The sequence below is a fragment of the Sebastes umbrosus genome, chromosome 13, assembly GCF_015220745.1.
Source record: "Sebastes umbrosus isolate fSebUmb1 chromosome 13, fSebUmb1.pri, whole genome shotgun sequence".
Taxonomy (NCBI): domain Eukaryota; kingdom Metazoa; phylum Chordata; class Actinopteri; order Perciformes; family Sebastidae; genus Sebastes; species Sebastes umbrosus.
Window position 1 is genome coordinate 30,090,517 of NC_051281.1, and position 27,130 is coordinate 30,117,646.

The following is a 27,130-nucleotide window of genomic DNA, read 5'->3' on the forward strand; positions in this document are numbered from 1 at the left end:
AAAATGCAGGACTGAGGCCACCATGATGACGACACAAGGCTCATGCAAAAATAACCTACGAGTGTTGCCCTTTAACAATCTCTGAGACTGTCATAATCTCCCCACACGTCTTCACTGTTCATCACATTCTGTTGCCCTGTCACTTTACTTACGTATTCTCACTGAGTTTTATCTCACAGAAAAAAAAAGTGTGCACGTTAAAGAGAGAGAGTGAGGACTGTAGAGACTGGACACGACAAGCCAGTTCCATCACCAGGCTGTAAAACACTGGAGTTAATTACACCCTTTGTGTCTTACAGTCTGTTTTCACAAGAGCTGTGTTCACTAGAACATGGGTGTGATACCCGACATGTCCAGTCATGTTGAATCCCGTTAAGTGTGTGTGTGTTGCAGCCACCAGCTTCGAGGATCACAGCGTGCATGTTTGTGTTTGAGGCCAGTGATTATGTCTGTGTGTGTCTGTTTGTGTGTGTACATGTGTGTGAACGGACAACGTAAAAGCAACAGCACGTCCGTGCTTTATTGAAGTTATGCTGTAATAGGGCTTTACTCCAGAAGCATTACTTTGTTTTCTTCACGTTATTTAAAGCTGCACCAATTAATTTTTTTAGCCACTAGGGGGCAGATGGACTGCAAAGTAAGCTAACGGACCAGAGGCCTGTACTACGAAACAGGATTTGGCGTTAGCGAGGTAACTTCAGGGTTTTCCCTTCAGGGTTTTCCCTTCAGGGTTTTCCCTTCAGGGTTTTCCGTCCTACGAAGGTGGATCACTTCTTACCGGGGTAGATCACCATGGTAACTGATGCTGAACAGGTGACCTGCTCCGGAGCAGGTTATGTTCCAGATAAGAGATCAACTCGTATAAAAGCACCTCCTACTGACCAATCAGAGCTCAATGGGGTGATTGTATGGTAATATTACACACATATGAAGAAGTTACAGTCATAATCCAGGCTAAAAACAACACAGTTTAAACTGACAAATGCGGGAAGGCCAGCTGGATTTATGCTGTGGGTGCTTACCGCTTTGAATTATGTTTTTATATTTATTTTTTTTACTTGCTCTTGAGTCCGTTTCACTACGCCTGAGAGCTGAAAGAAGGTTCAAATAGTCATACACGCCACAAATTAGCCACAGGGTATAAATAAGTGTAATCCATTCATCCATTACTCTCCTAAAAGCTATGTATAACTAAACGACTATATCTGACTTTTGAGTATTCCGTTAAATTAATAAATCTGTTAATTTACGCATTCACACTCGGGAGTTTTTTCCTTTGCCAGCTGTCCTTCCTGCAATTGGCAGCTTCAGCTGTGTTACTTTTAGTCTGGATTAAGTGTTTAATTTCTTCGTATTTGTCTGATATAGTTTACTCTTCCTTTGTAATGTGCCACTCTGCCTGTCTGTCTGCAAGTCAGTAGACCTGTCCATGTCTGTGATTGGTCATGCGAACACGCTCACAGCCAGACTGAGAAACCCTGGGTTGATTTACCGAGTTGATAACCACCGTCGTAGGACCGTTGAGCGAGATCTCGTTTGTTAGGGTTAGTGAAGCCAGATAACGAGGAGATACCCCGGGTATGTTGAACTGGCTTCGTAGTACAGGCCTCAGGCTGTTCTCATACAATGCCCGTAGCTATATCCTACCTACCAAAAGTAATGCACTGTCATTTGTATATATATATTATATTTAACCCAAGATACAATCTTTTCCAAAAACTACCCAAGTTGTTTCAGGTGGAGATGGAAGTTTATTTTAAAAACTGAATGCAAGTAACAAGCGGAAATTGACAGGTGTTGCTGGACATTCGCAGGAGAACACATTAACGATGAGGAATAACTTCTCGTAAGATATCATACGAACCGCTGTATGAGGACACAATGAACAGACACAGTCCTGACAGTATTTCCCTATAAACCCTTTTACAGCCGACGTCATGATTACGACACGGTGTTAGCTGGAGGCAAAACAAAGGAAAGCCTGGAGGCCGACGCGAAGCACCTCAGAAGGCGAAAGTTACACATCTAAAATGTCATCTTGCTGTGCGGTTGGGTGCCAAAATTGATATTGCATACATTTGTGATCTAGCGAGCTACAATATCGGTGAAGTGTTTCAGAAATGGAGAGAAGAGGTTGCTAAACTATTAGCAACCCCTTCTCTCCATCTCTGAAATGCTTCGCCAATATTGTACGACTCTTTTTTTTTATACGCCCTCAACTTTTTTTTTCAGCGTGCCGCTGGCCGCGCTGGTCGGACGGCTGGCTCATTATCTAGCTAGATATTGAGCCAGTCGTCCTCTACTCCCGAAGTAACATTAGTCTGTCAGCGGCGTAGGGGTCGGCTAATCTGGTCCCACTGGTTAATGTTAACTTTCTCAGCTAACACTCTCGGTCCCGGAGAGTGAGTGACTGAACGTACTGAGAGAAACTCGGATTTTCTTCAGCCATTGTTAAAAAAACAAGCTAACAAAACTTGCTAGCCAGTGTTAGCTAACATGTTCAGAGAATTATTCTGCCTCCACTTAGCGCTCGGCCCGCTAAACACCTCATCATGTTTACTAACGGAGAAGGGCTCTATAAAGTTGTGGTTATCTCCTTATCTCGGGTCAGGCGTTTACGAACTTCTGTGGAACGTATTTGACTATTTTGTTGCGCTAAAGTTTCTTGCTCAACATGGGTTTATCAGATGGAAACGACTGCCTCTGTGATGTTCAGAAGAGCATCTGAGACTCGACCGTACCGTGAAGGTTTGATGATCATTGACCATTATGCATGGGGTTATAGGAAAATTACATATCACGATTAACCTGGCCCAAATAATTGCGAATTCACAATATTATCCCGATAATCATCAAAATATTCTTGACACTCAATAAAATGGCACTAAAACTGGAATCACTTTAGCTTACATTTTATTAAGAAACAAATATTTGTATTGCATCACAGATAGATAAAACAAACAATCTTAAAGAAGGTGATCATAAATCATGAGGTCCCCCTGCATAAATAAAGGATAAATAATAAAATAGCAACATTGTGCGAGTCTGTTCTTTCTTACATGATGATTCCTGTATTTTTAAAAATCAAGCTCTCTTTTTCACTTCTCTACCATGATAGCCAGCTATATTTGGACATTTTGTGGATCTATAATCTATGACTAGTTTGCAATAAAAGTATTTAAAAAAAAGAAAAGAAAAACAAATTCATCGCGATCAATTACTGTTTTTTATATTGATCTGAGATAAAATGCTATATTGTCTCATCCTTATTGATGATTCTAATTGGTGCTGAAGCAGAGTGCCTGTATGAGGGAGCGTTGGGGGCTACGAACATCATTTTAGTTCAGCAGCTGATGGCCTCCTCCTCCTCCTCGTCTGCTAACTCGGTTTTGTTTACAACATCTGTCTTCCCATCCACCAGAATGTGTCCGATCAGTTGCTGTCCCACACTAATAAAATGCATCCAGAGGGAGGAAGAAAAAGCTTCAAAGGCATTCCTCCAGTTGATACGGGAGCCTGCACAAATCCCCAGGTTCCCTCCTGTCTCCATTTTCAGCACAAATACTCCCTGTGTGTGTGAAACCCCCTCACACCTCACCATCACACTCCTTTCTCCGAAATCAACTCACAGTAATCTCAGCCAATCCCCTTTTTCCCTTCCACTAGAGCACCAGATCTCTAAAGAAGACCTTCAAAACTGGTTTTAGAGACACCCTGTTCCAGCTTTACTTGGCTCTGTCACTTTCCAACCCTGTCTCCTACAAATTGCATTACTCTATTTTGAAGTAACACGTAGATATTCTAGCGAAAGAAATGAAATGCTACAGCAAATATTTCAGCCGTTAAGTTTGTCAAAATGTACGTTTCATAATTATGTTGATAAATATCATATTCCAAGCACCATTACGTTGCCTTCAGAATGCATTTGCTGAAGTATACGAACGTAATTTCTAGGAGACAGGATTGAGCTATGTCCAAAAGATTTAGGATTTTAATGGAAGAAAAGGGTTAAAGGGACTGTTTGTAAGAATCAGAATGTCTTGTTAACAGCGACACCTGTGGCCGTTAAGTCAACTAAAGTCAGCGTCCTGTTGCTCACGCTTGTGCTCGCTCTACATAGACATGAACGAGCATCGCTCAAAACAGTGAGACGGCACACGTCAGCTAAAAGCACAATATCACTCTATATTTCAGCTGCTTGGCAGTAATGTTAGCTGACCAGACGAAGGTCTCTCCATGAATCAATGCTGATCCTAGTGTTGGCTTTTCCTGCTTCAGCCTCCCAACCGCGGCCGGAGGGAACAGAGGAGACTGGAGTTTTGGTTGGAGACGATGACGTTTCTCTCTGTAGAGCCCCGTCACTTCACAAGACACAGGAAACCTCTGTTAGTCTGGAGGAGCTGCAGCATTGTACAATGTTATGATCTGAGAATATTTTTTTATGCTAAATGTACCTGTGAGGGTTTCTGGATAACATTTATCATTGTTTCCTGTTGTTAATTGATTTCCAATAATAAATACATAATAACATTTGCATAAAGTGTTTTGCCCACTCTTAATGTTGATAAGAGTATTAAAAAATTGATAAATCTCCCTTAAAGGTACATTTTCAACAGATACAAAAATGTGTTAATTAATCGCAAATAACTATGGATTGCGATTAAATATTGTAATCGATTGATAGCCCTCGTTTCTACACAAAAGTCCATGTTCATTGCATTCAGTCTCTAATATACAAGTCATAATGTTGTCTAAGAGACAAACATGCACATTTCACAATCTGTCATATTGGCAGTGAAAAGAATATCAAACCAACACATGAATTTGGAAGCTGACAACAGTGGATACTAAGAGACAGCACATGTATCAGAGCCTCCTGATGACACATCTCGTGGAGAACACAATTGCTATTGTTCACAGGTGTGTTATCTAAGCATACAAATATCTATTGTGTTTTTTTGTTACTTCAATGTAATGTTTGAGTTTCACTGTGCAGAATGCTGTATGTCTTTTCATATTCATCTGCTGAAGTGGAAATGTCTCTCTGTACTCACCCACAGACTGTGTATAAGAAGTGGACGTATAGTCACCGTGACGTCACCCATTGGTTTGTGGACTGCCGTTTTGAAGCCTCGAGTTCGGCATTTTGGCCGTCGCCATCTTGGTTGTTTGCAACCAGAAGTGACACGAGAAGGTGGAGCTAAGTACAACCGAATGTTGAGTAAGACATTTTGAGGTGACCAAGGTGTTGTAATTAACTTTCATGAAGTGAAAACACACTGTGAAAGGGTTAAAGTTGTAAGACGAAAACACGGAAAACTCCCAGAACGGACAACGCCGTGGTAGTGACCTGTCAATCACAAGGTAGCCCCGCCCTAAAGCATCCCCTGCTTTATGGTCTATCTGACTCTAAATGGGACCATCATTTACTAAATGAACATCATGCTGTATTGAAGAAGACTTGAAACTAGTGATTGAAACCGTAAACTCATGTTTACAATGTTTACTGAGGTAATAAATCAAGAGAGAAGTAGGCTCATTTTCTCATAGACTTCTATACAATCAGACTTCTTTTTAGCAACCAGAGGAGTCGCCCCCTGCTGGCTGTTAGAAAGGAGATGCTCCAACAGTGCCATTTCATTGAAACTATAAAAGCATTACAGATATATATCTTTAGCAAGACCCCCCTATCTAAAAAAAGAGACATACACAAATATTGTTTAAGTGAAAGGTGAGCTGCAGTGTTAAAGAGTAGACCTAATTAGTTGAGTCCAGTTTAAAGCTGTTGTGAAAACAAGTCCATGTGTGCCAGTCAGGAACTGCTCGTACATTCCTCGAAGGAGGAATAACAGCACAGCAGCTGGTCAGCAGAAATAATCTAAACACATCAGAATTACTGCACACAAGAAATAAATCCTGCAGAAGTGGGCATAGGTGTCAGTTGGCAATTTGAAATTATCTACCGCAAAGCAGTTTTTTAAAGTTGGAGTGGAAGAGGAAGGAAGGAAGCAGAGGAGGAGGAGAAATAAGGTGGGTTGAAAGGGAGAAAAAGGAGGAGGAGGAGGAGGAGGAGGAGGAGGAGAAATAAGGTGGGTTGAAAGGAGAAGGAGGAGGAGGAAGAAATTGGAAAAAAGAAAAATAAGGAGGTAATAAGGAGGATGTGAAATAATAGGGCTGGCTGAAGTGAAAGAACAGAGAGAATTAATACAACAGTGAAAGGTAGCACGATCTATAAAACAAACACCCACCTTTTAAAAGATGAATATGAACCAGAGCATTTTTTTTTTATACAATAAGCCAGTGCATTCCCCGTAATTAGGAAGGAATGTCTTACATGTGGCTCTCTCTGACGTCAATCCTGTACCTTCCCAGAGTTTGCTTTCTCTTCCCCGACGCTGTGAATGTTTAGCGTTAGGCTGCTTTTGGCAAAGCTCCTGGACTTGGGTGCTAGGAGAGGTTTAGGAGGGAGGGTGGGGTTTCTTTGCTTGTTTAAATAGCAAGCAAGGATGAGCATGGTAACCCCAGTTCAAGTATTTGGCTCTCCTGTGATTCTGCACTGTGTTTATGTGTATGTTGGCAACACTGCCACATCAGTGGAGCTGAGAGGTTTAAAAAGTTTGAGATATTTAGAGCTGTAAAAAGTCAGGGGAACTTCGTTTATATCTCAACTGGCAAATTATGCACTGGACTGCAGTGTGAGAGATCAGTTAACAAAATGCTTGCCCTTTGTGGTGACTATTTGGCAGGTCGGTGGTAGTTTCCGTGTCTGGAGACTTCAGGTGAAATCCTGATTTCTAAAGTAGTGAACTTTAAGGTTATTGACAACTAACTAGATTTGAAGTTGGAAAGCAAAATGTTTTTATCAAAGTTAAATTAAGAAAACCAAAAGATCAAATCATATCTCTATCAAAGCGTGTTTCTCTGTAAATCTCTGTTGAGTCCATTGACAAAGAATATCCAGGTCCAAGTTTAGCTCCTTACATCAGCAACTGGGTCATTGAGTGCTGCGCGGTACAGCCATCATCTGACACGGGTCATTTTAAGTGCTTGCTGCTTTTGATGAAAGCTCAGAGGAATTCAGAAAGTGATTGCATTAGGTCCCGTAGATGCAGAAGGGAAACACATCCATCCTCTGACTTGTGATTCACATTGCATTTAATTATTTTAAAATAAAAGAACTGAAACTCATCCACATGTTGAAGAATACTTTATAGACTATGAGGTCAAATTTAGGATTACTACAACCCTGTTGTATGTTACGTTAGTTTCTTCTTTATCTCCCTGCAAACTGCAACTGCAAATAAATGAATTAGCATGAATCGGAGGTAGGGTGAGGGTTGAGAGTACATTTCCATCTTTTGTTACAACAAGACAAAGAGTCTACAGCCATGCCAGCGGGACTGTGAGGCTAAATGCTAATGTCACCATGCTAACATGCTAGGGTTGCTAATTTTGACAAAGTTTCTTAACCAATAACCGACCCTCGTTAACCGATTATTAACCGTTAACCGGCAAGATTTGTTCCTCGCATGCAGCGGTGTACCAGCTGCAGGATCACAACAGATATTGGTTGACGGGAGTCTCCAGTTCACCGTCTGGGAGCGTTAACTTAGCAGCTACGATGCTGCGTGTAGTGTCGCGGACATGCAGCCACTTTCCCAGTAAAAGTCTCTACCACACATTTAGTTTAGTTTAGCAGGTTGTCCGCTGTGTGTCTGCCCGGCATAACTTTAGCGAGTGCCCAACAAACAGTGTGTGTATCTGTGCTACGTTAGCAGCTCTAGCATTGCCGGAGGCTTCGTGCTCGCCGCCGCACACGTAGTCTGCGTAACTTTGGCGAGCTTCCGACAGAACGGTGTGTGAGGGTGTTGGTGGCGTTATAGGTGTAGCAGTGTGTGTACAGTTTATTTGTCGCTGAATAAATGCTACGAAACTACAACTCCTCCACTCAAGCGAGCTGGAGAGACTGGAGCCGACTTCCTGTATCCTGCAACTCCGGCTCCGCCTCTTAAGGTGGGCTGTTAAGGTGGACCAGCTTTTCTCCTTAAAGTGACGAGCCGCTCCTCTGAGCCGCTCAGCTTTTTTAATGAATTATTAATATTTATTTGAACCGCTTTAACCGATAGCGTTAATCGGTTAAAATGCTTAATGTCGGTTAACGGTTAAGCGGTTAATTATTAACATCCCTATAACATACTAATGTTAAGCAGTTGTTAAATTTAAGACATGTTTGCCATCTTAGTTTAGCTTGCTACATTAGCATCCTATCCATTAGGGGGGGGGGACCACCAGAGACCCCACGATACGATATTATTACGATACTTAAGTCACGATAAGATGTTATTGCAATTTTAAACATTTTGTGATATGCTGTGTATTACGATAAGATATATTGCGATATATTGCAATTTATGACCTTTTTTTTCAACCGCAAATTATGCAGTTGTCCACAACTGTTTTATCTAAAGTGATACAGTTTTCATTCTGTTCATCCCAGAGTTTTCATTCATTCACAAAACTTTTATTTAGTGTTCTTCCCGACAAGCTAATGAAATAGTTGGTACTAATGGGTTCTTAGGTTTTCTAGTTTCCTATGATATCTTTACCAGCACTAGCTTAAAACTGAGCCCGCTACAACTTCTGAAAGACAGAATAGCGGCCTGGCCCACCGGCGGGCCGTCAGATTGTAAGAGGTTAATAGTTTATATAATAAAAGAGCAATACTTGACGTCCGTGTATCGATACAATATTGCCACGCAAAATATTGCGATACTACTGTATAGATTTTTTTTCCCCACCCCTGCTATCCATCCATCTACTCTCTTCCGCTTATCCAGCTCGGGTCACGGAGGCAGTAGGTTTAGCAGGGTATTCCAGACGTCCCTCTCCCCAGCAACGATTTCCAGCTCTTCCTGGGGAAGCCCAAGGCATTCCCAGGCCAGGCGAGATATATGATCTCTCCAGCGTGTTCTGGGTCTACCCCGGGGCCTTTTAACAGTTGGACATGCACGGAAAACCTCCAAAGGGAGGCGTCCAGGAGGCATCCTGATCAGATACCCGAACCACCTCAGCTGGCCCGTTTCAACGCAAAGGAGCAGCGGCTCTACTCCGAGCTCCCTCCGGATGTCTGAGCTCCTCACCCCATCTCTAAGGCTGAGCCCAGCCACCCTAAGAAGGAAAATCATTTTGGCTGCTTGTATCCACAATCTCATTCTTTCGGTCACTACCCAAAGATCATGACCATAAGGGATCAAGCGGCAACCTCCGGTGCTGAAAAATGGGACCAACATGGAAAAGCCAGTTTCTCAAATGGCCTCTTAAGGTTGGCTCCAAAAGCGAGTCAATCCCAGATAGACCACCATGTTAAAATGCCCGACTTTACAGCAGAAATAAGCATGTTTACAGCCTGGTACAAAAAATGGTTTTGGTCTCTATAGCTAATTTCCCCGTTCATAACAACTGTACAGAGGGTGAGTTTTCATATAACATCAAATGTTTAACTTATATTAAGGCTTAAACGTATGCATAATTAAGGGCGTGGTTGCTTTGAGTGACAGGTGGGTGCCGTCGCTAACTGTCTGCTCTGATGCGAAAAGCCAGCGATCCCCAAAGTCATCGTCTGCACCATCAACGTCTGTACAAAATGTCACGTCAATCCATCGTTGGTTAATAGTTGTTGAGCTATTTCAGTCTGGACCGATGTGGTGGCTTCTTGATGAAAGTACGCATGTTCTGAACTAGTTTTCCTGCACCGTGAAACAACGTGTAATGTGACCTGATGTCCTGAATACAAGTAAACACCGGACCATACATGTAGCTGATGACAGCTTTCAGTCAGCGCTGCATCAACGTGATAAAAACAGTCTCTTAGTGACATTATACGCAGCAGCAATCTGCTTTGTGCTGTGAACTGTGTGGCTGCTGAAACTGAGATCTGAAATGCAATCAGTTTGGAAACAGAGTGGTGTGTGTGTGTGTGTGTGTGTGTGTGTGTGTGTGTGTGTGTGTGTGTGTGTGCATGTGTGTGTGTTTAGGCCTGCGTTCACCAGCACGTCACATAAACCAGACCAGGGGATTATCTGTAATAATACTGACTCACTCAGGTTTTAGCGAGAGTTTACTGTGGGATTAACGAACAATCTGATGCCGAGTGGATTGCGCCGTCATTGTGATTATTATCATCATTATTATTATCCATCATAGTGGGCTCTGTGATTTTATTCTGTGGGTTTCTTTTATCAAGTGTCCTGTTGTGCACAAGCATCCAATAGTACACCACACTTGAATTGCACGTGTGAATAGACAAATGACCTTTTTGTACCTGAAACAAGACAGCCAGGGGATCATTTGTACATGTTCCACTTGAACAAGAGTGCCGTTCATTCATGCAGCATCACGCAGACCACAACCGGTTCAAATATTATTTATCTTATTCAGACACTGACCCACAAAATGGCTTTAACAAATCCATTCACACTGTTACACATGTGGAATATTTTTGACCGTTACCAAAGACTGCAAGAAAACACCAATAAGTCCTTTTTTTCTGATAACCAGAATGTTCTTGTATCCATCCTCTCTCTCTCTCTCTCTACCAAATGTCTATGGGAACATGCCAACTGTGGGGATACTTGCTCTGGGCTTAGTTTATTTGTTTTCCCCCCCTCTCTACGTGCCCATTCGCAGGTTTGCTTGAGCTCCTCCGTTGAGCCTTGTGTGTGGATTCATAGTTCCCATGCCATCTGATGTCAACAAGCTCCTTCAGCAACACTAATCCACTCCCAAAACTCCCCCAGATCAGTCAGCAGTGGCAGCAATTTGAAGGACGGCCAAGTTTCACACAAAGTGGTGTTTAAAACTCAAGAAATCACCTCATAAAACAATATTAACATCAAGCAGACTGTAATACCCGTCGCTTTTTAGACCGAAACAAAACTAAATGAAGCAAAATAACTGTCAAAAGCCCCAAAAACAATTAAAAGGCAATATTGGTCACACATAAACTAGCAAAAAAGCAATGCTGTCTGTAAATGCAAGCAGTTGAGCGATGAGTAATGGATTTCAAGGTTATTTTGGCCTATACCTGCTTCTATGGCAACAAGGTAAACATTCAAACACTTTTTGCAAATCTGTGATATTTGAGGATTTTGTTTAAATGTAGTTCTCACACAGACACACGGTCATGAGAATGATTGACTGTTTGAGACTAATTTAGAGTTTAACAATATATTGTAATTTTAGTGTCCTTGCCAACTTTGTGTATAGTTTAAACTACCCAGTAAAAGATTTCACAGGGTTTCGATATCGGCTGAAATGTAAAGTTGAGGGCTGAAATAGTGGAAAATCATGATGGTGTATCTCAGTTAGAAAATGAATCACTTCAGATTGACACTATTCATTAAAGGTCCCATATTGTAAAAAGTGAGATTTTCAGGTCTTTTGTATTATAAAGCAGGTTAAAATGCTATATAAATACTGTAAACTATCAAAACGCTCAATATACAGAGAAATACACACAGCCCGTATTTAAAAATTGTACGTTTGAAACAAGCCCTCAGGATTTCTGTCCATTTGTGATGTCACAAATATACAATATTTACACCATTACACAGTTTTAAACGTAAACATCCTAAATGCGTCCCAGTTTATGCCTGGTTGCAGTGTATGTTAATGTCATCAGCTGACAGGAAGTACACATGGACCCAAGCTGTTGCCTAGCAACGCAATTCTGTTGCAATTCCGTCAAAATGCACTAAAACGGAGCGTTTCAGACAGAGGCTAAATACAGGCATATTCAAGTCGACAGTATGAGTAAAATAAAGTTTTTTTTTAACATTACAGCATGTAAACATGTTCTAGTAGAAACCCAAAATACAAGTATGAACCTGAAAATGAGCACGATATGGGACCTTTAAATAATACAATAATATATACTAGGTGCTGGGACGATACACCTATCTCCCGATTCAATACTATCACGATACTTGGGTGCTGATTCGATATGTATTGCGATCTTTAAGTATTGCAATTCTATGTTATGATTTATTGCAATTTTTGTTAACACTAGACCATAGGATAAAGTTGAATCATACACTTTTAAGGACTTTTAAAATGTTATTAAAATGTTTGATTTTCAGCATGTATGTAGTCAGAGATGTTCTGAAGTCAAATATATCAGTCATTGTCAAGAATTATTTATTAAATTTTTTCCAGCAACTAAAAAATCAAAGAATGAAGACATTTCCCTCACAAATTAGTGGTATTTCTTTTTAATTTATAAGGGACATGTAATGTTTTATATTTCTGCTGAATATAATCCATCAATCTTATTTCCATATATGTATTTTGTATATACAGTTCCCTTTGTTAACATTTTATTTTGAAAACTGGACGTAGTCACATGTGTCTACTTCCTCTAACTTCTCCAAGGTGGTCTCTAGCTTTCCAGTCAGCTCCGTTCTCTTTATCCATCCATGGTCAGCTCCATCGGGGCCGTTTAAAATGCATTTAACATAAATGTCAGTATCTGGGTGCTCTACAGTTGTAGCATCGCCGATTTGACCACGGAGATGAGAGTGACGGCCGGCTCGACCACACGTTACCGTGATGCGATAACGTTTCCTGTCCGTGACAGAGTTAGCATGCAGCTTTAGCCGTGATGTCTAGCTCTGTTTTTCCTGTCAATGTGTGAAACCCAAAGTGTTTCCATCCTTTACTGGATGTGTAGTGTTTACCACGCTGGATTTAACATGTGAGGGTGTAGGTCGTATCCACGCTGACCCACACTTACTTCCTCGTTGCAGCTCGGTCTGCGGTTTGTTTTGGTTGACGGATACGGAACGGATATGATGTCACGTTACTCAGACTACAACAATGAAAGCGGTAACTTCCTTCTATCTCCGCGTAGACTCAAATGAAGCAAATATATCGATTCTGGCATTAAAACATAAATTTCAAAATCGTAAAAAAATAATTGCACTACATAGGTGAATAGATTTTTTTTTTTTTCACCCTTAATATACACAGTATACTTTCAAGCATTCATATGAAAATGATTCTAATAATAATTTATTTGACATTATAAAACAGATTTAAATGATTGGAAGCTGAGGGATTCAGTTGTACACGAGGGGACATTCAGTTCACGCTCAATCCCTTTGGTGGATGCTTTCTCTGTTCAGACAACTTAACCAGAAACCGCTCAAGGTCAATGTCTTCACTCCTCTCCACTAGTGAGCAGTCCATTAGCCAGCTCATCTTTCCTTAAACTGCTGGGATATTTGGAAAGGCACGAGGTGGGGAGGGCTGGGCTGAGATGACAGAACCGTCAACATAGGCCTCTGACAAGGCAGAGCACTGCCATTACTTTCATGTGAGAGGATGGGTTAATTATAAGATTTGGTTTCTAATATGGAGCCTGTCAGAGGAAGTGCAGAGCTTATAACCGGTAATTAGACATAAATCGTTTGACTGAAGCAAATGGGGGGATGTGGGGGGAGAGGGTGGGGTTGAGTGTAAGATCAGCCTTTGTCTGTGGTAAGGGGGAGAATGTATCATCGCTTGGAAACACAAACTGGAAGCTTTCGACGTCTTAACAGCACATTCATTGCAGGGTGGGGCAGTATGACCTAAAATATATATCACGGTGTATTTTGAATATTGACGGGTAACAATATACACTATATCATATGTTTGATCATATGTATTCTGGGCTGTGAGATAATTCAATATTTTCATTTACTGACTTTCAAATGTAATCATATGATTGTATTGTTTTACACCATTAAAGGGTTTTGATGAGTGTAATGCACGGCAGCGGAACACAGTTCATTGAGTTAAGTATCTATGGGACTGTGTGTGATTTCAACTTTATTCCCACCAGCCCTACAGTATTTATATTTATTTATATGTCCTCACAGTTCCCATAGATGTGATTTCACCCCAAAACTATTTTACTAAAGCAACTGCGTGTTTGGGGGGAAAAAGGGTGCTACAGTAAACTGAAACATAACCACACGGTTTCAAAAATGCGCTTATGGCTCCAAAACAGCTTGTGTTGTGTCACTTGAACTGTTTGTCGCCATTTCCACACCCATGTTTTCTTGGCATGTAAGTGTGCAATTGTTTAAGCATAAAAGCATCATGTGTTTTTTTTGCCATGCTAGCAATATGGCACTACGGATGGCTGTGTCAGCTGGTTGGTCTACTACTTTGGTCCAGGCTGAAATATCTCAACAACTTCTGGGTGGACCCATGAAATTTGGCACACACATTCATTTCCCCCCTTTATGAATTCGACAACTTTCGTGATCCTTTAAAGTGGCAGTAGGTAGAATGTTTATGGCATCATAGGCCACAAATTTACAATAATATTAATTATTATATTTGTATTAACTATAATAACCTTTCAGCATATTGTAATTCAAGTGTTCTGAGAGATAACTAGACTTCTGCTCCTCCTCATGGCTCGGTTTTCAGGCTTTAGAAAATCTAACCTGTGACGGGAGACTTTGGCCAATCACAGGTCATTTCAGAGAGAGAGCGTTCCTATTGGCTGTTCATTCAACGGAGGCAGCTGTCAATCACTCGTGAACTCCGATCAAACTAAGCAGCACTGATCAAATATGAATTGTGTTACTGTAATGCCTATTTCTCTCCTCAAATGTGTTCAGAATCATCTTGTAGTGTACTGTTCAGCTGTAAAATGAGAAAGGTTGCTCTGGCTGGTGGGCGGTGCTTGGTATTTCCTCAACTGATCTCAACATGGTTGCCGGGTCAGTACCGGATCGGTATCGGGACTGAAAACGTCGGATCGGTGCATCCCTACCCCTTAGTCTTGTCATTAACCTAACCATAATAACGCTTACAGTATCAACTTCACTGGTTGAGTTTCATTGTTCCTTGTTGTGTTCTTTCTGTGATGTGAAAATCAGAATCCATTTTAGTACAGTACAAACAGTATTTCCAAATACAAGTCTGATCTTACCAACTGCAGCCCATCTCTATCATTTTTAACAATACAGACCACTTAATAGGATTACTTCTTAACAAAGAGGAGCAATCTAATTGGCTGTGTCCAGTGTTTCCTGAAGTGTTCACATGCTGGCCTCATGAAACATCGGTGTGAACACTGCTGAAAGCCTCGCTGAGCAGCCGAGCTCGCTGCAGATTTTAAGTGGCTGGGATGACAGTAAGATGACACACAGGCAATGAAATGTCAGGATGTGAGTCATCCTAATGAAGCAGCGACTGAATAAAGGTAGAATAAACCCCTCTGGAACACTCTCACACTAACTAATGTATTAACAGTATGACTAGACACGCTACAATTACGGCCTTTGACTGCTCGATTTTAAAGCGCCATTTCATGAAGTGTCAGTCATGACAGCTTTGCTATTCACATAAAAGGGAGAAATGAAAGGGGCCTGTGACTGTGCTTGGCCCGGACAACTATACAAGGAGTATATCCTCGTACACTAACAGACACACACAGACTCACACACACACACACACACACACACACACATTCACTCTCTATGATTGGCACAGTCCCTACACCAATTTTCTCCCTCTAATTACAATTAAAATAGTCACGCTTGTTTTCATGCAGCATAACTAGAGCAGAGCTGAGAATGGCTCGCTTGTTTATTGTGGTGGTGTTGACAAAAGGGCCTTCAATAACAGGGGCCTATGTCCAGCCTGACCTTTGCCAGTGGGAATAGATGCTCGCCTCTTTCTCTGGCCAGAATATTAGCAGATTGGTTCCACATGCCATTTAGGAGCTAAAAGGTTCTTGGTTCAAACACCAGTACATAAAGTGCCTTCTAATGCCCCTGAACACCGATACCCAACGTATCGTCACATAAAGGTTCCTATAATATCTTACCAAAAGTTACTAATTTTTCTTGCATTCTCGTACGAATGTCCAGCGACACATTTCAATTTCCACAAGTGCATACAGTCTTTTCAAAATAAACTTCTTTCTTGACAGGAAACAAATTGGTTAGGTTTAGGCAACAAAAGTACTAAGTTAGGTTTAGGAAATTATCATAGTTTTGGTTAAAATAACATACCGTAACTTAAGTACAAAAGTTACGTTACAAATCAACGTTGATTTCTGGTTTCGCAAGGGGTACGAACACTGGTCTCTTGGGCGAAAGATCAGTGTTATTTAATCCGCCCGTCCACCCCGACCACCTCACTAGACGGCGTTTGTCGCTCTTTATACTTCCTGGTTCATGATTCCATGAATTACATGCGTATTGATTTTGTGGGATGTACACAAATTACAGTCCATAACTTTTCATAGGTATAGCTTACGAATGGTGTATGAGAACAGCCTGCCAAAATGGGGGAGGGATAGTTCTGTTGAAGTTTTGTACGAAGCCACAACATTCCGACTGCTAGACTTTTCCCCATTTCAAGGAGCTCTGATATTAACAATGAAGCTTTCACTCCTCAATTTCACCTCCTGTTAGCAGTCCATTTTCCCCTGGTCGCCCTCCTGTCTGTGTAGTGTTACTAAGCCCTTTTCCATATATGAAGGATCATCATTTCTTATTCTAAAACCACTGCCATTTAGGAGCCAAAAGGTTCTTGGTTCAAACCCCTGCACATAAAGTGCTTTCTACTGCCCCATAACAAGAATACCCAACGTATCCTCATACAACGGTTCGTAAGATATCTTACGAAAACGTATTCCTCATTTTTCGTGTGTTCTCCTACGAATGTCCTGCAACAATTTCCTCATGTTACATGCAGACAGTCTTTTCAAAATAAACTTCCGTCTTCACAGGAAACAACTTGGTCAGGTTTAGGCAACAAAACGACTTGGTAAGGTTTAGGAAAAGATCATGGTTTGGGTTAAAATAACTACGGAAGTGGCGTACAAATCGACGTTGATTACAGTGCATTATTTTTCGTAGGTATAGATACTAACAGTGTATGAGAATAGCCTAGGATACCGAATGTGTGCTTGTACCAGGTTTCATCGATGTATACTGCAGACCACCACAAGAAGTCATGTCAAACTGACTCAGCTCTAAACTTGTGTAAAGGACAAACCACAAAGAGTAAGCTACGTAAAACATAGCAACCTTAATGACATGATGGCAAACCCATCCCTGACCGCCATCAGCTTCTTCAATAGAGTGTCTTTCAAATCATTCCGACCAACATATTTTACCTGTGCTCCAAAAAACACTTCCCTGATAATGGAAATGCCTCTGCTGTTAGCAATTATGATTTCCATTTCCATTGTTTGAAGTGTTGTTTGTTTGAAGCAAACATAGGTGTTTTTTATTTCTCTATGGTTCAGGCATTTACTTTCAACTTTATATGGAAACAAGACTAAGAGGCTACACTCAGACTGGTGGATCTGTTAGGCGGTACTTGGCTAAATGTTTGCATGGCAACATGTTCAAAATGACAATGTTAACGTGCTGATGTTTAGCAGTTGTAATGTTTACCTTGGTCACCATTTTAGTTTAACATGTTAGCATCTGCCAAGTTTTGCAAATATTTAGTCATAAACCAAAGTATTGAACAATCTAATATTTTGACCTGATGATGGCGCTAAATCAAAAGTCTAGATATCACTAAAGTAACTGGTGTAATGCCCGTAAAGGACGTGCCAGTTTGGAGCGTGTGCCTGTTTGGAGGGGGGCCAATTGCTTGGTCCCTGCAAGTGTTGATTGATAGTATATCTAGTATCCAGCAGCAAAAGGCCTGCTGCGGAACGACATGCTCGACTCAGAGTGCTGTTCGCTTGTTTATTCAACGTTTATTAACATTGGACGTGCGCAGCATGTCCAAATTGCACCAACGTCCACACTGCATGTCCTCGGGTCCACAGCTATACACCCGCCAAGTGTGAAGTAGATTGGATGAACGGTTCTCGAGATATGCTATGGACACGCATTCAGACATACAGATGCCTTGCTTTATAGTTCGATTCATCCTTCTGGTAATGTAAAGGCTTTTACCAAATTTCATTGTAATCCATCAATTAGTTTGAAATATTTCACTCAAAAATGTCAACCTGCTGATGGTGGTAGATGAAAAGTCAGTGCATCACAGATAATGCCTCACCTAATGATTGATAATAAAGTCAATCTATCCATCTGCCCATCTAAAGTCAGTAAGATTCATTCTCTGGGTCTACAAAATTCACAGCACTACGGGCTGTTGCGTGGCTTCCGTAGAACAGATGCGCGCACCTGCAAACCTCCACAAGCACATATTCACGGCAGGCATACAGACCCAGCATGTGCCTCTTGAAACATCGTGGCCGGTGGCCACACCAACTCGCGGCTCCTTGTTGATGATTGGCTTTCTGGTCAATGGGACCAACCTCACCCAATCACTACTGCTTCTGTCTTTTTCAAAAACACACCCAATAATCAGATAACCAACGTTTTTATAACAACGGGGAAGCAAACACATGCTGTACAATGGCAACATATAGTCACTGTAAAAGATTTAACAAAAAAAAGTCCTAACACAGCTTTGTAGGTCTTTGTGGAGACCATGCTGAGAGCTTCAGTGTTGTGGCTCTGTGGGATCCTGATGCCGTGACTGTCACATGCAGCGGTACCGACTCATCTGATGACAATCGCACTCAAAGCTTCATCAGTCAATTTACTGTGAAATTGTACAGCTTGTGATCAGCTTTTTCTTATTGCCTGTGATAATAAAATATTATTAAAATAATAATAATGTGATGCTTTAACGATCTCACCGGGAAATGCTGTTTACTTGCTTCCACCTTTTCAGACAGTAAAATTCCACAGAGTGAAAGCCCACCATTCACAACGACAACATCAACAACGCTGTATTAACGGCACATTAGATGACATTACATAGGCCGCTAAGGTCTGGGTGATTACATCATTCAGCCACCGTAATCTAAGACTGCTTTTATATCACTGTCAACCTCATTACAGGGCCTTTACCTCATTGGGTAATGTAACAGGCTGCCTTGATCCTCTGTGGACGTAATACCCATAACATCACTGGGTAGACCTATGGCGACACTGACTGTCCATGGGGAGCTTAAAGCAATAATAGAAATCCTCCATAAATTATGAATTGGGCGTCTTGTTCCTACGCAGGGAGTCGGTGGTCAGAAACTTCCTCGAGTATTTGTACTTTTCTTTTTTGACAAGAAATTAGGACCAACTTCAAAATCGGCTATATAGCAAGTGTAATGCAATTACAGTAAATACCTTACCACCCTCCTACCTAAACCATCATCACGAGCACACTCTCTGTTGAGTTGGTACTCTGATGTGGTTTGTTTGTGTTTTGGCATGAGGCTGCTGTGTGTCTGGTGTAGACAAAAGGGGATAGGGGCCCCATTAGATCCATGCTTGCAACAAAATGTCCTCTGTTCTCTAAATGAATGTGTGAATACATTTGTGAGAGAGGAAAACACTTGCTGGGTGGACAACTTGTGTCTATTAATAGTGTCTATAAATAGATCAAAAGCATAACTATCCTTCCATCTCTCTCCGTCCAGTCACTAATAATCCTTAACGTACGTGGCATTACCTTTCACCTATACGTTCCTTTATTATTGCTGATTTCTGTGCTAGTTTGGCATAACAGGAGAAAAATAATAGCAATACAGGTCTGACAGTCAAAATGTGAAAATATAAAAAAATGAAGGAAGTTTACTTACAATTTTGACATGTTAAACTGCGTTGAAGTGATATTTTACTAGTCTGTTTTACCATGGGTTTGGGTTCTCACACCCAGTATCAATGACAATGCAACAAAACTATGCATGTTATGCAGTTAGAACTACATTAAACCTGCAGTAGGCAGAATACTTTGGCATCAATGGGCACAAATTCCATACTAACCTTTCAGCATATTGTAATTCAAGTGTTCTGAGAGAAAACTAGACTTCTGCACCTCCTCATGGCTCTGTTTTCAGACTTTAAAAAATCTATCATTTCAGAGAGAGATAGTGTTCCTATTGGCTGTTCATTCAACGGAGGCAGCTCGCAAACTCCGATCAAACTAGGCAGCGCTGATCAAATATGAATTAATATTCTGTTACTGTAATGCCTATTTCTCGTCTCAAATGTTTTCAGAAACATCTTGTAGTGTACTGTTTAGCTGTAAAATGAGAACCTTTATCCCAGCTGATCTCAACATGGCTGCCGGATGACAAACTTTCTTTCTTTTTTCAAACAAATAGGCATTACTGTATCAGAATATTGATTCATATTAGATCAGCGCTGCCTAGTTCGCCAATGATTGACAGCTGCTCAGAGACGGCAAGGCTCCAGCTCGGCTCTGATTGGTTGCATATATCATTAGGAGCACCGGAGGACACTGGAGGACACCGGAGGATACCGAAACACATGCTTTTTTTTAGATTACCTCATGCACTACTGTCAGGATATAGTGGCCGTTTAATAAAAATAACTTTTTTAATCATATTTGTTCCATTTCTACCTACTGCTGCTTTAATTAAATGTAAAAATTTTAAAACTGGTGAAACCTATTTTGCCATGCAATATTATTATGATCAAACAAGTGTAACGTTAAAATATTTTGTTACTAATTTGGTTACATTATACCTTGACATTGACATTTTGGCTGTGATATTACTTTGCCAACAGCCGACACCGATGTTTTTGTTAATTTTGCTGTTATTTATTCTCCTTTTGTGCTGGGGAAACAAAGACATCTTCATTATAAAAAAAAAGAAAACTGAGCTGTTTCAATGTCATTCAGCATTTCATTACACGGTCTTTGAATGAGCCCAAATTCAATCAAAAACATTTATGAAACAGCCTTTAATATAACCTTCTTTCACAAATAACTGCTTCAAAAGCGTTTAAAGCTGCTATGAAATTACCTACTCAATGAGAATGGCAACCCAATGGCTTCTTCTCTGAATCAGCAGCTGGCTACTGTTGTCCGAGACCGACCGCAAATAACCAACACGACATTTAGCCAGCGCAGTATGATGCAACACAACAGATAAACATCGGCGAATATCATCTTATTTGCAGATGGGTCGACGGCAGTCAAAAAGGCAAATATCGGCCAGGCGATACCGATGTTCGATAAATCGGTGCATCTCTAATATTTTGTATTTATTTAAAAGGGACTATTTGTAACGTCTTACACGTATAAATCATTGCGGGTCGGTGTCCCATGCGTGCTCGCGTGTGGCTACGCTGTTCAGACAAGACTCCAACACAAACTACAAGGAAGCACCAAAACTGCAAAGTTCTATCTAGTGAAGTCCGTCTGTTAAACAGTGTTGGCCATACTGTAGAAGAGTTAGTAGCTCTGAGAATATCTAGTACTAGGATCAGCACTGATTCATGGAGAGACCTTTGTCTGGTCAGCTAACATTACATCACCTCACTGTTTTGAGCGATGCTCGTTCATGTCTATGTAGAGCGAGCACAAGCGCGAGCAACAGGACGCTGACTTTAGTTGGCTTAACGGCCACAGGTGTCGCTGTTAACAAGACATTTCTGATTCTTACAAACAGTCCCTTTAAAAGTCGACAACGAGTTGAAATGGAGAATGACAAAAACATGGAGAAGGAGATATGTGATGAACATTTCTAGACAGAAACAAACCAAACCAACCACCTAAATAATCATAAATGCATTTGTGTATTCTCCACTCATAACAATACTGTTTTCCAACATTAAAGCACACTAAGTAGGTGTTTTTTTAAAGAAATCATTCCTGTGTTTACAAGATAGTTACACTGACTGGTGGACTTAGGCAACAGTGTTAATAAAATGTTTTGCGATGAAATCGTTTAGACGCAAGAAAGAATACTCACTGCGTGAGATGTGAGAAACACAGGCCCTTTATCTTAAAATGAGGAGGAATAACATTTCACTGTCCTCCTTCCTGTGATTAGTTAACTTCCATTAAAAAGGCCTTGGCAACATCCAGTGTCCAAGTGTTGCTTTCTGCACCCAGTGTGCTTGCTACAAACTATATAATTGTCCCCCGTACCCTTCTGAGGACGCATCGTCGGGTCAAATAAAGATTCCCACGGACGGATCAGTGTTTGCGTGTATTACATGTTGTGTCAGCATCTTCCGTTCAATTTTCCATGCGAGTGAAATGCTTGCTGTGTGGCTTGTCATTGCACGGATGCTCATTAGAGTGTTAGCTCTCAGTGCAATCGTGTGCAAATGACAGTGAGCCCGATAGACGTGGTTCACAAAGACAAAATCAGAGTCAGGGCGACAAAGAGGAGATAGTCCAGCGTCAGATACTGAGATTTCAGAGCGCTGCATGAGGAGAATGTGGAAAGAGATCTTTTTTTATACACACTCGCTAAGTTCTAAATTGACCTTCTCACCAAAATTTGCCCAGTTTCACACCGTCTATACCAGTGATTCTAAAGTGGGGTCCGGAGACCCACAGTGGTCCGTGGCACTCTGTCTGTGTAATAATTTGCTATAAATTATAAAATTGTGCTGTATCATTAAAAAAGTAGAAATCTACAGATAGAATATAAACTTTGTTATGATTGTGACGCACAGCAATACGTTTAAAGGTTGAAACACTTACTTGGACTGGTAAATTTAAATATCTGGATTCATGGCAGATGACTTCCGGTTGATAGGCAGATGGAGTAGACACACTAGCCGGTGCTCCGGTAAACTTTTCATTTTTATACCATCCAGCCCTCTAACTTCCACGCCAAAACGAAACCTTTTTTTTTATTTATCTAATTTCTCTCCTGACCGACCCTTTTATTTTTCACAATGACTTCGAAAGGAGCCAAGGGGAGCAAAAAAGAAGATGCTAACGTTAGCTTAACACTGGAGGCTATCACCACGCTGCTTGAGCAACACCGTGATGCGCTAGCTACTGAGTTCAGAACATCATTCAGCCAGCTGGACTCCAAACTAGACCAAACACGGCTCACAGTGGAGGACCACGGCCAACGTGTCTCCTCCTTGGAACTAGCTGCAGAAGACCTCAGCCAACGAGTCGTGGATCTGGAGAACGTGTGCACCACCCTGAGCGAGGATAATGCTAGGCTAAAGGCCAAAGTTACCGACCTGGAGAGCCGAAGCAGGCGCCAGAACATCCGTATCCTGGGTCTCCCGGAATCCATTGAAAGCGGACGCCCCACTGAATTCTTCTCAAATTTGCTGCGCGAGGTGTTCGGTACCGAGACACTGCCATCCCTCCCAGAACTGGACCGGGCCCACCGCTCCCTAGCTGCTAAACCGGCCCCCGGACAGCGACCGCGCCCGGTTATTCTCCGCCTGCACCGGTATCAGGCGAAGGATCTGCTCATCAGAGAGGCACGGCAGAGAGGTAAACTTGAGTTCCGTGGCCAGCCCATCCGTGTTCTGGAGGACTACTGCCCTGAAGTTGTGAACCAGCGGGGGGAATACAGAGACGTGATGGCAGAACTTTATCAACTGGGACAGAAGCCTGCTCTGCTCTACCCAGCCCGGCTCCGTACAGCGGAGCCAGAAAGTGGATCAGCTCAGTGGACGAGGCACACAAGTACATCAGCAGCCTCCGCAGGTCACCGGAACATTCATAAATGGACTCTTTAGTAACTATGGACCCACTGGATGAGAGGTAGCACTGTCTATAGCCCTACCATTTTACACGTAGTGCGGCGTATGTTAACTGTCACGTGGGTTTGTTTACATCGGTGAACATGTGCATTTATCCAGACTATACACGTGTTTTTGCGCTGCTCTCTTGTTAGGCTACATATACAGACAGTTGCAAACATTTACAAGCAAACATTACTTTATTTAGCCTGGTTCTATACTGGCTCTCTGGAGCTGTTATCACATATGACAGCTTTGCCCTCTCTGAGTGTGATGCCGTTTCAATTAGAATCTGCGCTGTATTTTAAAGGGCCAGTTGAACAGTTAGTTCACATTTCAAGCTGGAATTATCATTTTAAAGACTGGTTATTCTACGTTTATTAGTACTTAAGTGGGTCTTGTCCTGTACCGTTAATTCAACTATTTAGCTATCTGGTATGGCACAAGTGAATCCATTTTTTTTTCTCCTCTCTCTTATTTCTGTCTATTTTGAAATCACAATTCCATATGACTGTCTGATTCCTGCTTCTATGGTTTTGGTGAAATTTTGTTTTTAAATTTGATTTCTGATTTCTGAAACTCGGGCTAGAGCTTCCCAGCTTCCACAGTTCATAAAGTTGATTGTTTAAGCCAAAATATTGTTCTAGAGGTGCTTGAAATCTACTTTTGTATATGATACCGGAGCAGCAGTTAATTTAGTTTAAGACAGGAAGAGTTGTTGTTGTGCAATGTTTGTTCTGAAGAGCTTGCTGCTTTCTTTTTTAGCAGTTTTCTTGGTTGGGGAGGGGGGTGGGGGGAAGGGATATGTCACTGCCAGTAACACCTTAGTAACTTATACAAACCTATTACTGTACACTAGTCACTCCTGGTCTCCACTGACCTGCTATAGCTGTAGCTTAAAGCAACCACTTGAATACTGTGCTCACGTCCTAACCTTTTTAGTCAAGCTGCATGGATAGGCACTTAAAACTACAGAGCTGGAATGTCAAGGGTTTGAACCACCCCATTAAAAGAAAGAAGGTTTTCTCACACCTCAAACAACTTAAAACAGAAATAGCCTTCCTGCAAGAAACCCATATTCGCAGTTCAGACAGTGGTCGTCTTCTGTCATGCTGGATGGGGCAGAAATTTCACTCCGCTTTTCAAGCCAAAGCCAGAGGGGTTTCAATCCTTATCAGTCAAAGTATTTCCTTCGAACCACACAATGTGATTGCTGACAAGTTCGGTCGATATGTTATTGTATCTGGGAAATTATATGACACACTGGTAGTGCTTGTGAACGTGTATGCCCCTAACTCAGATGATGTAGGTTTTTTCGAACATTTGTTTTCTCTGCTGCCAGACCTCAACACATACTCTCTCATACTTGGTGGTGATTTCAATTGTTGGCTAGACCCAGTTTTAGACCGATCTTCCACTAACCCCAGCACAATAAGTAAATCAGCCTCTTTCATTCAAGCCTTTCTCTCTGACTACGGTGTCTGTGATGTGTGGCACTCTCTACATCCAAACGATAGGGAATACTCGTTCTTCTCGCACGTCCATCATACATACTCCAGGATCGATTATTTTTTTATCGACAACCAACTAGTCCCGCTGGTTCAGTCCTGCGCCTATCAGAGTATTGTCATTTCAGACCACGCTCCTATTGGTTTGACCATGTCCCTCCCTGGCGTCCCACAGAGGAGCAGGCACTGGCGGTTTAACTCAACCCTACTGTCTGACGATAATTTTGTGAAACATATGGAGAAAGAGATAGCCTTTTTTCTTACTACTAATATATCCCCTGAAACCTCTAGCCTAATTGTATGGGATGCTCTTAAAGCTTATCTTAGGGGGCAGATCATAGCATACACTGCTCAAGTGAAGAGAAAATCCTATAAAGAGCGCTTGGATCTGGCACACCAAATTGGAGAGATTGACAAACAATATGCTCAAACTCAAAGTCCAGACCTTTATAAAAAACGATTAGAACTCAAAACCAAATTTGACCTGCTTACAACTCACTTAACTGAACACTTGCTTTTAAAAAACTAGGCCAGGTTTTACATATATGGAGACAAATCTGACAAAATGCTAGCCAACCAACTCAAAGGCTTTAAAGCAAAACAAAATATCTCCAAAATCCGAATGTCAAATGGTCACATAACTTCAGATCATTCACAAATTAATGAGACATTCAGGGATTTTTATTCCCAGCTTTACACCTCAGAGTCTCAGGCCGATTGTAATGTAATTCTTGACTTCCTGCGCAGTCTAAATATTCCCAAACTTTCTTTGGACTTCAGGAAGAGACTGGAAGAGCCCATATCTCAGGCAGAAATAGCTTTAGCAATTTCCTCAATGCAGTCAGGTAAGAGTCCGGGTCCCGATGGTTTCCCGGCAGAATTTTTTAAAAAGTTCTCCTCGCTACTTTCCCCACAGTTATGTTCAGTCCTATCTGAATCCTGTAGGCAAGGTTCCCTTCCTCAATCATTTACCGAGGCTTGTATCACTCTCATTGCTAAAAAAGGTAAAGACCCAACCGAATGTGCCTCCTATAGGCCTATCTCCCTCTTAAACACAGATGCAAAAATTTTGGCTAAGGTCCTAGCCCGTAGACTGGAGAATGTCATTCCTACAATTATATCCAAAGACCAAACTGGCTTTGTCAAAGGCAGACAATCGTACTTTAACATACGACGACTATTCAATATCATCTACTCTGCATCTGAGAAAGTCCCTGAGTGTGTTGTGTCTCTCGATGCGGAGAAAGCATTTGACCGCGTTGAATGGAACTACTTATTTGCTGTTCTGGACAAATTTGGTTTCGGCCCGAAATTTACCTCGTGGATTAAGCTACTATATTTGCTTCCCTCAGCCTCAATTCGTACTAACTCCCAGCAGTCTAAACCATTCAACTTACATCGTGGAACCCGTCAAGGGTGCCCTCTGAGCCCCATACTTTTTGATCTGGCCATCGAACCGCTTGCCACAGCCTTCCGCAGTTGCAGGGACATATCTGGTATTTGGAGGGGCAACACAGAGCATAGGGTCTCACTTTATGCTGATGACCTCTTGCTCTTTGTCTCAAACCCGGGTACCTCACTACCCCCCGCTCTGTCGTTGCTCAATCAGTTTGGTCAATTTTCGGGATACAAATTAAATCTCAACAAAAGCGAGCTTTTTCCCCATCAATGATGAAGCACGAGCCTTAGATCTCACCAACCTGCCTTTCAAAATTGAAAAAAATAAGTTTTCCTATTTGGGCATCTCAATTACTAAAAAGTACAAAGATTTATTTAAGGAGAATTTTATTGCTCTGTTAAACCAGATTAAACAAACACTGAAACAGTGGTCACCTCTTTCCATGTCTCTCGTGGGGCGTATCAATTCCATCAAAATGACCATCCTACCCAAATTTCTCTACCTCTTTCAGGCCCTACCACTTTTTATCCCCAGATCTTTTTTCAATCAACTTGATTCAATTATATCCGCCTATATATGGCAGGGTAAGCGTCCCCGTCTTAGCAAGGTACATCTCCAAAAAACCAAGGCTACTGGTGGTCTGGCAC

General features: G+C 41.5%; 1 protein-coding gene and 1 long non-coding RNA gene across 3 annotated transcripts in view; both read right to left on the reverse strand.

The window, feature by feature from the left end:
- hdac4 (histone deacetylase 4) overlaps window positions 1-27,130 on the reverse strand; it is a 212,618-nt gene that overhangs the window by 143,450 nt on the left and 42,038 nt on the right. The gene's annotated exons all lie outside the window — the stretch shown is intronic.
- On the reverse strand, window positions 147-26,743 carry LOC119499882. The gene is made up of 4 exons (XR_005209470.1): window positions 26,470-26,743; window positions 15,520-15,532; window positions 14,396-14,404; window positions 147-157 (listed from the first exon to the last, which is right to left on the reverse strand). It is a non-coding gene; the product is annotated as an uncharacterized LOC119499882 (long non-coding RNA).